The sequence below is a fragment of the Peromyscus maniculatus genome, chromosome 5 (genome assembly GCF_049852395.1).
Source record: "Peromyscus maniculatus bairdii isolate BWxNUB_F1_BW_parent chromosome 5, HU_Pman_BW_mat_3.1, whole genome shotgun sequence".
Classification (NCBI taxonomy): domain Eukaryota; kingdom Metazoa; phylum Chordata; class Mammalia; order Rodentia; family Cricetidae; genus Peromyscus; species Peromyscus maniculatus.
Window position 1 is genome coordinate 17,611,129 of NC_134856.1, and position 13,478 is coordinate 17,624,606.

The 13,478-nt window shown below is 50.9% G+C and overlaps 1 protein-coding gene across 4 annotated transcripts in view; it reads left to right on the top strand.

The window, feature by feature from the left end:
* Znf423 (zinc finger protein 423) overlaps window positions 1-13,478 on the top strand; it is a 302,753-nt gene that overhangs the window by 155,246 nt on the left and 134,029 nt on the right. Inside the window, exon 1 of one of the 4 annotated variants that reach the window (XM_016006638.3) lies at window positions 81-854. The exons of the other annotated variants lie outside the window; for them this stretch is intronic. The gene's annotated coding sequence lies outside the window, so the exon portion shown is untranslated. Of the gene's footprint in view, window positions 1-80; window positions 855-13,478 lie in introns of those variants that run through there. 4 annotated transcript variants of the gene reach the window in all.

Consider the following 13,478-nt stretch of genomic DNA (forward strand, 5'->3'; position numbering starts at 1 on the left):
TGCTGTGTATCAAATCCAGAAGGAAGGAAACTGGGTTTTTCCAATGAAGGGGGTAAAATGAGCAGGCTGTCTGCCAAGGAGAGATGGTGTCAGACCTGCTTGGGGCTCTGAATTGTGGGAGTGGGACAGCCTCGGGGTGCCTGCTGCTTTCTGGGTCTCACACCATGATCTTGCTTCTTTGCTACCCGTCCCTTCTTGACCTATTCTGTTAGCTTCCTGTTGCCCCCTTCCTTCGAGGAGCCCTGGCTTGCGTCTCCTTCGTCTGTGTGCCTCTGAATTTGGGTACCCCGAGTGTCTCCTGGCTCTCCAGCCCTACTATCAGCCAGAGAGCTGAAGAGTGCTGGTTTCTGGCTTGGACCTCGCTGCTCACAAGCATCCCTGCCCATGCGTTGCTGCCCCCGCTGCTCAGACGGGGGACACTGCTTCCTGGATAAGAGGCCAGGGCTCTGGACAGGTTCCTAGGGCTTTGCCAGAGGTGGGTGGGGGTGGGGAGTGAGGATTGCTCCTGGCCAGCCACTTGTTCTCCTCAGGAGGGGACTGGTGAAGTCCTTTCTGTTTATGTCGTAACCAGGCTACCGAGATGGCAAACTTAGGTTCGGCAATTACACAGCATTTCAGCAGCAAATTGATAGGATAACGTGTTATTATTGGCTACTGGGTTAATAGCTATTTTGGCAGGAGTACCAATCCTGCGTGGTGTTGCTGGCATGGGTGTAAGGATGGCGCAGTAGGGTAGAGGAATGGTGGGTGCGTCTTGCGTGGAACAGCAGACTCCGAGGACTCGGGTCCTGACAGCGCCTGCGTGGAGGATGCTCAGTCCTGATGAGCTGTTGCCAAAACTAAGACCAGAGAGGGTGAGTGAGCAGCAGCAGGTCACAGAGTGAGTTGGTTTCTGTAGGGATCTGGGCACAGCTTGGCTTGTGCTGTCTGAAGGCAGGACAATAATACCCTTTAGCCCTGTCCCCTCTGGCTTGCATCCCTGATACCTCCGTGCCTTTTGAGCTGGGGTAGCACTAAGGGCTTGCTGGCCCTGGAGTCCCTTGGCCTGTGAGCCCCACAGTGGCTCCTCTGCTTGTTCTGCTTCCTTTCCCACACTGCTAGACTGCTATCGCAGAAAGTAAAACGTCTCCACGTTGGTTTGCTTGGGTTTTGGCGAGCGTGTGTGTGTGTGTGTGTGTGTGTGTGTGTGTGTGTGTGTGTGTGTGTGTGTGTGTGTAATCCTCTGTCTGGAATGCCCTGACTGTCTCTGTGCGGGCTTCAAGCGTCTGCTCAGCTCTCCTGTCACCTTGTTACTTGTGCAGAGTGGTACCTTCTCCTCCACTGGTCTCCTGCTCCTTCTGTGTCCATGGCACCAGCTGGTGGTGCCTTGCTCTATTCAGCTGGAAAACTGGATCCCCTCTTGTTATGCTGAAAGCGTGCTGAGGGCAAGGACTTGGTTGTGATCACACCCTGTCCCTGGAGCCTTGCACGGGCTGGGGGAGGAGGCACTGGTTAATAGCTGTTGAAGGAATAGACTAATGTAAATTGCAGTGTCACTTTAAAGATGGCTTCCAGGCAACAGGTGACTCATTGTCTTTTTTTCTGGAAGGATAATTGGCATCAGGGTATCTGTTATTCCTGTCTCCAAGAGGTGTCAGCAATTGTTCTTTTAGGGCTCATGATAAGATGTTTTCTTCCTGCGTGTGAAGAGGGTTCAGAGGGGAACAGGGTTCTCTGTCACTGGAAGAAACCAAATCCAGTTGCAGAAGGGGTTTAACTGGAGAGAGGGCTGCATCTCCTGCAGGGGTCCTTCTAGGTTCAGGTTTTGTATTGGGGCTCAGTGTCAAGACCGGGGGCTTGGCTTTCTCTTTCACTGGATGTTACTGGGGCGGGGTGCGAGTTAAGAGGTGATAAACTGAAGATGCTCATGGGAAGAGTGAACTGTGAGCGGGGACATGGTTGGCTGTAGTTATCTTGGTGTTCAATGAGGTCTTCCGGGCAGTCCCCACTCAGGCTACCCGTGATCTGGAGGCATCAAGCTATCATAGGTGCATTGAGTGTTTCCTAGTGCTAGGTGTTGGCCCAGGGTGTTTCACCCGGTTTGCTGCAGCCAGGGAGACAGGGGGCTTTCTCCACCCATCTTCCTCTTGGTGAGTTGCCGAGTGGCCCTGTAACATATCCTAGTCCACACAGCCGGCCGGTGGTGGAAGTGAGATTTGGAATCTAGGCTTTCTGGTTCTGTCCTGATGTCCAGATACAGCCCCTCTGGGGGCTTTACACCAGGGACAGTGTGGCACAGGGTTGCCACTCTGTGGCTATTTGGAGAATGATTGGAGATTTGATGGATGAACGGATGCAGAGAGCCTCCAGGACGAATCAGAAGTATTCAATCCAGTGTCAGTCCATCAGGCAGGCCGATGGGAGTCCTAGCTGGGTAGGGATGATAACTACCTGCACTGAATCAGCTCTTTCCTGGGAAACTAGATGTATGTGCCAAGGCTTGCTTTACCATGTTCCTGTAGAGGGCTCACTTGTTTGGGGGTACAGGTTAATAAGGCAGGATGTTTCTGATTTCTAGATGGGGATCACATGGAACATGTCTTTGGCATGCACACATTCACCCTCACATACCTTAAGCCTCCAGTGTGTGAGATACAGAGAGGCAACCACTGGCTTCAGGGGCGTTACCAGAAAAATGTGTGCCCCACCTCGCCACCCCACTGCCTTGTCTGTCTCTTTAAGAGCAGGGAATCTCTGCTTATTATCTTATTAAGGCTGCTCTGCTCCGGTCTGAACAAACAAGAGCCCCCTCCCTGCCTGGTGTCTCTTTTGTTTTAGCGATATTTCTCCAGGGACTCAGGCCTTGGCCGGCTGTGGAGCTCTTCCTCCTGCCCTCAAGTCCCCACGACTCCCTCACTGGCCTTGCACACCCCCTGCCTTTTTAAATAAAAGAAGGCAAATGCAGGTCACACAGAAGACTGCTCTAATTGCATTCTGCCATAAAGTGTGGGAGTCCCACACTTGGCAGCTGGAGGGGCTCTGCTCAGGGCAGACCCCTCGGGCCCTGGCGGTCTGAATATTCAAGGTCAGAACTCCTCAGCCTCCACCTTACAGGGTCCGTCTTGACTAGCTCCTTGCGTCTTCTCTGGTGAATCTCATTTATCCATCATTTGTTCATTCATTTGTTCACTTTCTCATTCTTGCAGACAGGTATTCATTCGTACCATAAATATAAAATACCTTCTTTGGACCAAGCCCCAGACTGTAGTGCTCTTTTCTTCCTTCCTTCCATCCATCCATCCATCCATCCATCCATCCATCCATCCATCCATCCACACGTCCATTCATGCCCTGGTTGTCAACTGCTTCTTGTAGACTGGGGTACTGTCATTAATGCCTGCATTCATTCATTCATTCATTCATTCATTCATTCATTCATCCACCAGAGTTTTTGTCAGGTGCCTGTGAGGCCCCAGGAGTCAGGAAAGCCCTGGTTTATCGAGGCTGTCTGAAGATGGCTCTAAATGCAGAGGACCTGTGAGACTCCTATCAGCCCATTGGGAGTTCTGGCCCAGGAGAAGCAGTATGGCTGCAGTGCTGCTGAGGAGTAAGGCTCATGCAGCTCTGTCTCGCACCGTCATTGACAGGGGGCTCCATGGAAAGGTGTGGTGGTTCTGCACTCAGCCGATGCCTGGCGGCTGCTCTGCAGCAGGTACCGAGGTGACCTGGGAGTGTCTGAGTGGGGGGTAGAAGGCCCTCAGATCCAGTGATACCAGAATTTCATGCCAGCAGGCAGCTGGTACGGGGGAAGGTCATCCCCCTCCAACCTCAGGAGCCCAGGACATAGAAGGCTTCTTCCATCCCACTGAGCCTCAGTTTCCTCATCTGTAAAACGTATCTAGTAAAAAGAAAGACAGTCTCAATGCATTCAAACAGGGAAACATGTAAGACAAGGTTGAAATGCTGGCCACACAGTGCGTCCTCAGTGGGGTGCTGACATGGGCAGGGTGGGGCAGCCTTTAACCCCTTCCATCCCAGAAGCTCTGCAGCTCAGCAGTAAAGCCCAGGGCGGAGGATTTTCTGGAGGCTGCAACATGAAAATATGGAGGAAACAGAAGTGTTCTCTGCTGAGCATGAAGGCTGAACGGAACTACAGAGTAGCTGTGAGCTGGCACTAGCCCAGCCTCGAACCCCAGGCTCCCCATCTCCCCTCTTCCCCACCCCTTCTGTACAGAGTCTAGCTCACCTCCTCTCTCTTCCCTGTTTCTATTAGGAATAGAAGGTCCCGGGATTCCAGGGGCTACCCAGGCATGGCACTGGCTGTGCGTCACTTGTGTCTTGGAGAGGGAAGGGAAACATTCCCAGAGCTAGGGCAGAGGGCCTTCCGGGGTTTCCCCCAGGCCATTTGTAAGAATGTACAGCCCAATTTGGGGCAACCTGTACATTTGTGTTTGGCTACAATGCATTCATTTTAATGGGCATTATGAAAACAACACCTCAGTTTTATCCCCGTCACGATTTAGGACTGGCCTTCGGTAGGTGGCACCGTCCATCACACCTGTGGTGATTGAAAGGACCAAGCTGAGCTGTAATACCAGGGCACAGTCCTGCAGATAACCTCTTAGTGACTCCTAGTAGGCAAATCTAAGCAGGAGCTGGTCACTGCAAGCAGTGACTGCTGCCCACCCACACCACACACACACACACACACACACACACACACACACACACACACACACACACACACGGTGCCACCTTAGGCATGTGCTTTGGCAAGGTTATGGTGCAGATTCTGTGGCCCAGAGGCAGGAGGGGGGGCCAGTCTGTTTGGGGTGCAGCTGCAAATCAGACGTTCATTCTAGGCGGCATGCCCATGAACGTCCTTTTGGGTGACCACCGGCTCCTTGATCCCTTTCGGTTGAAGATCATCTTGTGGGTATCAACGCCCCTGGTTTTTGAGAGGGGAGAGAGCTGTGGGTGGTTTGGGGTTGGGACATCCAACCCTGACCGTCAGACTGGCCGGTGTATCCGTCGAAGGAATCACCGACTATGATGGCGAACCTTTGGTCTTTGTACCTCTCCATGTGCTCCTGAGAAGCGGGTTCACACTGGCCACAGAGAGCCACCGAGAGGTGCTTTCCACATGTCACATCTGTCTGCATCTTCAGTAAGAAAGTTACATAAGCCAGCTGTGTTTTGTAGAAGAGCCAGGAGAGCCTGGCTCACTGTTTTTCCCACACCCGTGGAACTGAGGGAATTCGGGTCCAGCTGGGGAAGAGGCACAGGCAGGCGTCGATGATGCTGTATTCTGGGGGTGACCAGACCTGAAGAGGACAGTGGGGTGTTGACAGCTGACATTGCCTGGCCTCCTCTAGGAGTGTGGCCCTTCAGGGATCTGAACCTGTGTAGGCCCCTCCCCATGCCCTGCCTGTGACCTTCCTCGGGTACCTTCTGTGAGCTCAGAGAGCCCTTCGATGGTCTCTTGTGGAGGGCTGCTGGAATGGAGCCCTGTGGCTGCAGCAGATTGGTGGCATAGCTGTCTCTCCCTTCACAATACCCAGGTCTTTAATGGGCACCTCCTCACGTGCGTGCTCCCTGGAGGAGCCGAGCTCCGCTGAACACACACTCTGGTATTACTTCTGTTCTCCTGGAGGGCTCAGGGTCCAGGCTCCCCCGGTGTCTGCCCAGGGATGTTGATGATGACAGAGGGGTGGGGGTAGGACTGGGCTGTGCCTGGGTTGGGGAAGGACTGTGTCTTGATCACCTGTTGTATTGGTCTCATAGGGTCTGGAAACCCTCAGCTGCAGGCATTGTAGGGTGACATGGGCCTGGGGACCTGACTGCTCTCTCCTCTAGAGGACAGCTGTACAGTCTGCTGAGAAGGAGCTGTATTCTGTACAGATGCAGGATGGGAGTCACAGCAGTTGATTTACCAGGGCTCTGTAGTGCTTGCACTTGAGGTTGAGATGGGGTATCAGAAGTTCAAGACCTAGCCAGGCATAGTGGCCCATCTTTAATCCCAGGGCTCAGGAGGCCGAGACAGTTGGATCTCTTTGATTTCAAGGACAGCTTTGACTATATATTGAGTTCTAGGTCAGCCAGGGTTATATTCGTGAGATCCTGTATGAAAAATAAAACAAGGGGACTGGAGAGATGGTCCAGCGGTTAAGAGCACTGGGTGTTCTTCCAGAGGTGCTGAGTTCAATTCCCAGCACCCACATGGTGGCTCACAACTGTCTGTAACTCCACTTCCAGGGGATCTGATGCATTAAATAAATTTAAAAAAAAAAGAAAGAAAGAAAAAGAAAGCACCGCTCCCCCCCAAGACCCAAGTAAATAGAATGTCATTGATTCTAGTCTCCAATTTGGCTGGTAGATGGGGGTTGTGTCTTTGAGGGTGGTAATGAACAGATATCTAGGGTCACCTTGCACCCCAGTGTGCCATTGCGGCTTCAGGTTTATGAGCTCTGTGCTGGAAAGGCGAGGTGGACTTGGGGGATAATGAAAGAGTGCATCATCAGCCCTAGAGTGCCCTTGAGACGACCTCCTGCTTGCTGGTTCTGGCACTGTCCAGCTGCTCAATTCCTTCTGAGAGAGCAGATCTTTCTGTGGTCCAGTGTGTGTCTTTGGGTCACCCTGGTTTCTCTATACAGACTGGGGACATGGTGATTCATTCTAAGACTGGAAGGAATGATGGCCGCCAGGAGGGAAGTGCCTGAGGGATTGTGTGTCCCCTCCCTGGTGTCCTGAAGGTCTTCACTGGTGGTACTTCTGATGTCTACAGTTATTTACACATTTGGTCCCTTGGGCAACAAGATCCTGTGCTGACACTGGACCCTTCCAGTTAGATCTCTTGGAAGTGGGTTCTGCTCACGGGCTGGTCATTCCTTATCAGCATTTGTTGGTCAGAATTGGAGTCGTTTAGAGCCCACTCGTGACTAATTTGTTGTTCTGATGTCATGGAGCCCTCTAGGTACTGTGGATTGTACTTTGGGGCTTCTATGTTTAATATTCATGGCGTGGAGCCTGGCCTTGCCTCCTCCGAGCTTCCTCCTCTGGCTGACCACCTGATCGCTTGCTCCTTTGGGCCAGTGTGTGCTCACCTAGCTTTACTCTCACTTTCTCCTGAGGCCTTCTTCAGTGTCTGGTCCTGTCCTCACCTCTTCTGGGAGTTCTGCAGCCTCTGTATCCTGGTCTTGCGGCTGTGACCCAGGTGGCACTTCCCCTTGGGACCTCCCACTTTTCCCACTTAGACATATTCAGTCACTTCATTCTATAAGCAGAACCCAGCACTGTTTGCTCTAAATTGATGGGGAACTTAAAAGTAGATGGAAAACATCTGGGCATAGTGGCGCCCGCCTGCCTTTCATCCCAGCACTTGGAAGGCAGAGGCAGGTGGATCTCTGTTTGAGGCCAGCCTGGTCTCCATAGTGAGTACCAGGACAGCCAGGGCTGCATAGTGAGACCCTTTCTTGAAACAAGCAACGTAAATGAAAAACAAAATCAAAGAGATCCCATGATCCTATCATAGCATCCAGGAACCTTCTAGAATGCCCAGTCTGGGTCTAGTCTTCTTCCACGAGAAGGTAGAGACAGTGCCAACGGAGCGTTATCGCCTTTGGCCCGTCCCCGAGATCGCAAAGGGGGTTGAAGGGCAGTCACTGTTTCGGTATCCTTGTCGCCAGCAGCATCTTGACACTCCCCTTCCGTCATCACAGCTCTACCAGGCCCAGGTACCAGGTACCCCGTGTTTGGGAGAAAGTCTGTGCTGAACCTACCTGGTCTTCAGATCCCAATTCAAGAACTTCCTGCCTCTCAAAATGCCTTTTGGTGCTTGTCTGATCCTGTCTATGGTTGGTGTTGTATGGTAACATGGATCTCCCTAGGGAAAATCTGGGTCTGGGCTCTGTGGAGCCCAGGGGCGTTGAACTGCTAACCTCTGAAGACTCAAGTGAATGGAAAGTGACTGACTCTTGGCCTGACAGTTTCACACAGGGGCTCTTTAGGATGCTGGGGGGTGGCAGAGCTGGGCCCTGAGCAGCAGGGTGGGTTACATGGCCAGTAGAGGGCGCCCTTGGTGGGCACTGTGGCCTGGACACAGAAGCTGTGCAATTGAAGCAGTCTCAGCTAAGGCTTTCTGCATAAACTGGAGGTCGGTCCAGTCAAGTGCCATGGAACTCAGGCCCCCACCTCCCTGAATCCCATATTTCTAAGCTGTAAACTAGGGCCGTACTGAAAGTGGTGATTGCCCAGGATGGCAGTAGGGAGTCACAGATGTGAAGCTTATGAAGAGCATGGCACTATGCTGGCCACAGAGAGGGATCAATGTGACCGTGCCCCAAACCCAAAAGGGTGTAAGGGAGACAAGCAGTTTATTGAGGCTAAGGAGGGCACCAACAGACGGCAAACGCCATTGGGGAGGGCTTCCTGGAGGCAGTGTCTCGAAGGACAACTTGTGTTAGTCAGGATGGAGCAAGGTGGTGTGCCAGCGAGAAGCAGAGGCCTCCAGAGGTTCAACCATCTCCTTCCCTACAGAGGAGAAAGACCATCTGCTCTCTCCATCTCCTCAGGGGGCGCAGCTCTGCTTGCTGCCTATTTGTCCCAGGAGCTGGTGCAGGGCAAACCCGCGTGCCTCCCACGGCTTCTATGGGCTTCCGGACAGCGAGCAATTCTGACTTCTGTTGCTCAGGCTCGTGCAAGGGTAGAAATGCTATCCAAACACTCCTAATCTCAACTGGAGGATTGTTTCTCGTGGAAAGCTTCACCTATACTTAATCGTTTTAAATTGTTCCGGGTACCAATTAGACTTTTAATTTTGCTGTTCCCTCCAGCGGCTGGAGAACGTATGTGGTTGATGTTTAATCAGAGTTGAATTTTCCTTCCTTCCTTCCTTCCTTCCTTCCTTCCTTCCTTCCTTCCTTCCTTCCTTCCTTCCTTCCTTCCTTCCTTCCTTCTTCCCTCCTTCCCTCTCTCCCTTCTCTCTCTCTCTCTCTCTCTCTCCCTCCCCCTCCCTTCTCTCTCTCTCTCTCTCTCTCTCTCTCTCTCTCTCTCTCTCTCTCTCTCTCTGTTGTGTTATTCCAGAGAAGGGATGGGGATAAGACCATTTCAAGGGTTCCTTGGGGGCGGGGGCGGGGTGGTCAGAGCCAGGTGGCTCTGGATTTGGGGTTACCTGGGGTGGGGTATGGGAGCTGTCTCCAGAGTGTCAGTCTAAGCCCTCTCCTGCCTGCCTACTTTGCTAAGAGCTCCTCTGTCTGGAGAACCCGAGGCCGCGTTAAATATATGGATTATCCAAAAATTTCTGCAGCAATAGGGTGAGTTATTATTGATTCACAGAGCACGACAAAACATCGCTGCATGAATTAGCAAACAGCTGTTTCTAATTTGAGTTTAGAACGGTACACAGAGGAACTTGTTTCTCTGTTCACTCCTTTCATTTATAATGAATTTTAATCACCGCTACAGGTGAGAAAAATGTAGAAACAAGCTTGTATCTTGTGGAAGAGACAAAGGAGAGACAGATGCTAACAGATTTCCAGTCTGTGATAAAAGGGATGTTTTGGTACACTTTACATGTAATTAGAGTGCAGCTGTCTACAGTCCCAGGTCCATGAACGTGGCCGAATGTGGGCTCTGCTGATCTCCAAAGGGAGTGAAGAAAAACAGTGATTCAAGCCGAAAGCATGCTGGTTTTTTTTCTAGTCAGCAGGGCGCCCTGTGCACTGGCCCTCGGCAGCTTCTTAAAGCTCACAGAGATGACTTAACAGGGTGATGGCTCCTTGTGCAAGGAAGCAAAGTGTGGGTTTGCAGGGACCCCCTGGACCATCAGCGCCCAGTCTCTGGGGAATCCTGGCAGGGTCAGACTGGGGAGCCACCTCCTTTGCTGGCAGGATTGACTCAGATACTCCTCTCTAGCAAGCTTGTTCACAGCCAGCTCTCTGTGAGCTGATGAGTGCTGCTTGTTTTTTTCTTTTCTTTTCCATAGTCTGTTTAATTTCTGCGATAAAATTCAAATGCGATTGCGTTTACAGTATCAGTGCTAAGTAAATTTGTCTAAGGAATGGTGCAGCCAGCCGGCTGTGTGTTCTGCCAGGTCGGAGGTTCCAAGGGGCAAGGTGATCCTGCCTCCCTCCCGCCCTGCTCTGTGAGTCTGGAGGCCTTGGGCATGGCAGCCGCCGTGGTGCCATGCACGGTACTGTGGATGGAGTACAAGCCATTCCGGACTGTGGGGGCCTTGACTTTGCCATCTGTCATGAGTGTGTAGGGCTGGATGGTCTCAAAGCTGTGTTTTGGATGGTGTCCTGGGGTTGCAAGTCAGGACTACCTACATTCAGCCCCAATACAGGTCATTTCTTCTGCCTTGAAACCAGCATCTGTAGGGTGACATGCAGTCCTCAGCTCAGTTCCTCTTTGCTAGCCACGAGGGCTCAGGGAGATGCTATCTCTCACTGTCTCTTGGCCATTGAAACTGACAAAGCTATCTCTCTACTCTGGCCATCTTATGGTGAACTAGGAGCCAGCGATAATGGCTCTTCACCTCTTACAGAACACTGATCGTGGTAACATTTCATGAACACTCCCTTATTTCATCTGGAGGATAACTGTTGTCGAGACTATCAATGCCCCCATTGTACAGAGGAGGAAACTGAGTTTCATCTGTAAAACTAAGGCAGGATAACGAACTTGCATAGGCCACATGAATGGGATGTAATGGAGACAGGAGTGGGCAAGTCCACTTGCTGGCTGCTCAGCTGCTGGGAATGCAAATGCTTTCCGGATCTAGGCCACAAGGATCAAAGGGGAACTTTCTGGGTATGGGCATGCAGAGAAGCAAGCGCCCTTGGTCAGAAGGGGAACCATGGCTCAGCTGTACCATGGGTATGTGGCCTGTGCCTCTAGGGCTTTCCCGGCTCCTCCAGGGATGGCTAGGAGTGAAGGTGGACCTTTGACAACCATCCAGGGGTGATTTGTAAATTCATTGGCCTTCCCCAAATGCTCGATAACTGCGTGGCCTGCAGACTGCCTGGCTGTGGGGAGGGCTATTGCTTCAGCTAGTCAAAAGCAAATACTGTAGGCTGTGTGGCACCTCTCTTGATTCTTTGTGTATGAGGGAGGACAGTTGCTAGATGGGAATCTGGGTTTTCTCCTGGGATGCCCACAGCATTGGCAGCCATTGGGCTCATTACAGGGTGCCTGCAGAAGCAAATGCACCATTAATGGGTGGTGTTGCCCTAGATGGTGTGAAGTGCGTTACGCTAATGGCAGGTTCCAGATTGGCAGTAGCTGCCTAAGCTGCTGAGGGCCCCCTTTCTTTATTTTATGTCTATGATTGTTTTGCCTGTATGTATGTATGTATGTATGTATGTATGTATGTATGAATGTATGTATGTATGTATGTATGTATGTATGTATGTATGTATGTATACTATGTGTATCCAAGGAAGCCAGAAGAGGCTGTTAGAGTCCCTGGAACTGGAGTTTAGATGGTTGTGAGCCACCATGTGGGTGCTGGAAACCAAACCCAGGTCCTCTGCAAGAGTAGCAAGTGCTGTTAACTATTGAGCCATCTCCCTGGCTCCCTCCTCCCTCATTTTCTTTTGTCAACCTTTGTAGCTCAAATGCAGGAACCACTTTGTAAGGTAGTGATTTCATTATCCCATCCTGCAAGTCTCAGAGAGGTGCAGTAGCTTGCCCAAGATCAACTCTGAAGAGCAGTGGCTCTTCTGAGTCCAGGGCTCAGTTTCCCTACGGTTGTCTTAGTACCTATCTATCTATCTATCTATCTATCTATCTATCTATCTATCTATCTATCTATCTATCTAAGACAGGTCTCGGTGTGTAGACCTGACTAGCCTTGAACTCCCAATGGAGACCAGACTGGTCTTGAACTCAGAGAAATCCACCTGCCTCTGGCTCCTGAGTGCTGGGATTAAACACATTTTGTTTCTTTAATCCTGGCTCTTTGGAAGGATTATTAAGTTCCTTACTGGCAGCTCTTCACTGTTTCATGACATTCTGGCAGTCCCAGAGCTAGCAGGAGAAGGGAATGCCTGGCAGTGGCCATCATTCTATTGGGGGACTGAAGGATCTCAGAGTTCTGTGCCCAGGTATGCCTGTGTGGTCAAGCAGAAGTGGGGTTCCCAACCTCTGACAACAGAGAGCTTCCCCCAGCTTCCAAAGACTGCTGACGTCTACATGCTGGGCTCCAGCATAAAGTGGGAATGGTCCCTGCCTTTCCTTGTCTCAGTGGGGACAATGATGACACCATATCCAGAGAGAATCGGAACTAACTCCCTGGGGAAAGGATGGGCAAGTTGTAGCTGAGGCTGGGTTTGGTGAAAATATAGTTCTTATTCAGGACTTCAAGCAGGGCCAGGTTGGCCATGGTAGCTTTGTGGGTTGCTCAGAAGACACTCCCCAACTCCCCAGCTACTCCCAGCCCTTTCCTTGGTGTGGCCTTTTGACTTCCTGGGAGCAGGACTTTTGTCCTTTCAATACACCCCAATCTGTCAATTTAGAAAAATGTAATCATGACCCCTGTCATGAAAGGGATCTTTCTTTCTTTTTTCTTTTTTCTTCCTTTCAGAATGAATATATATATATATATATATATATATATATATATATATATATATATATATATATATATATATATATATATTGAGACAGGGTTTCTCTGTGTAGCTTTGCGCCTTTCCTGGAACTCACTCTGTAGCCCAGGCTGGCCTCGAACTCACAGAGACTCGCCTGCCTCTGCCTACCGAGTGCTGGGATTAAAGGCATGTGCTACCCCCCCCCCAGAATATTTTTCAAAATCAGCCAAAAGTTGTTTTAGAGTGTAAACAGGTACTAATGAATAAATAGAGCTTGGGTAGATGCCACCATAGGAACCCAAGGGTATAGGTATATTCCATACCTGAAGAAACATGGAATATAGAGCCGGCTCAACAAAATGTCCTGAATGAAAAAAACACCCAAACTGGGAGGGAGCACAGAGCTGAGACACTTGCTGCTGGCGCTCCTGTAATCAGGGCAGACTTCACCAACTGGTTGGCTGTTAGAGCTGCAGGGGTCTTTACAGACATATCTATCTGAGTCTGTCTTTTAAGAGAGCATGGAAAACAGCAAAAAAGGGAATCCTTGTGTGTGGTTATGTACTGCCAGGTCTGAGCCTGGTCCGCTAGTGACCTCATCCTTCATAGCTCACGGCTCCACCCTCTCTGGGTTTGAGCTTCCACCCTCTGAGTCATCCTTCCCATCTACAAAAGGTAGCACATGTTTGCACTGAGCTGTTCTACTCTCTCGGCTCCTGCTTGCAGGACTTGGGGCATGTGATGGACGTCTTTCATCTGGTGCTCTCTCTCTCCCTGTTGGGCTAACCTGGCAGTGTTTCTGCTGGTATAAAAATTTCAAGACCCTTGTGTCTCTCCTGTGTATTTCATGGGGAATTGCCCTTTAAGACAAGCGGCTCCTTCAGAGGCAGTTTCTAGAGAATTCTGTCT